Genomic DNA, 406 nt, shown 5'->3' on the forward strand with positions numbered 1-406 from the left:
AGAGAGAGAGAGAGAGAGAGAGAGAGAGAGAGAGAGAGAGAGAGAGAGAGAGAGAGAGAGAGAGAGAGAGAGACAGACAGAGACTCGCACCATTATTAAAACAGTAGACTCAGCAACCTTTCCTCTCTGAACAGACAGGCATAATTACCACCAAAACTTAATCCGCAGGTGACATCACGCGCTCACCACACCTCATTAACCTAAATTAACCACGGCTGAAAGAGACCTGTGGGTGGGTGGATGTCATATATCTTTTAACCTAACCTGTCTACCATAACCGCGAATACTTTGATAATAATAGTAGTAGTAACAACTCTTTAACTACGTGTATAAAATTATATCATATGTAACGTCCATCTTTATTGATTCCGTGATATAATAGAGTTTTTTAGGCTTAGGAGTAGAG

Source organism: Eriocheir sinensis, chromosome 30 (genome assembly GCF_024679095.1).
Source record: "Eriocheir sinensis breed Jianghai 21 chromosome 30, ASM2467909v1, whole genome shotgun sequence".
NCBI lineage: Eukaryota > Metazoa > Arthropoda > Malacostraca > Decapoda > Varunidae > Eriocheir > Eriocheir sinensis.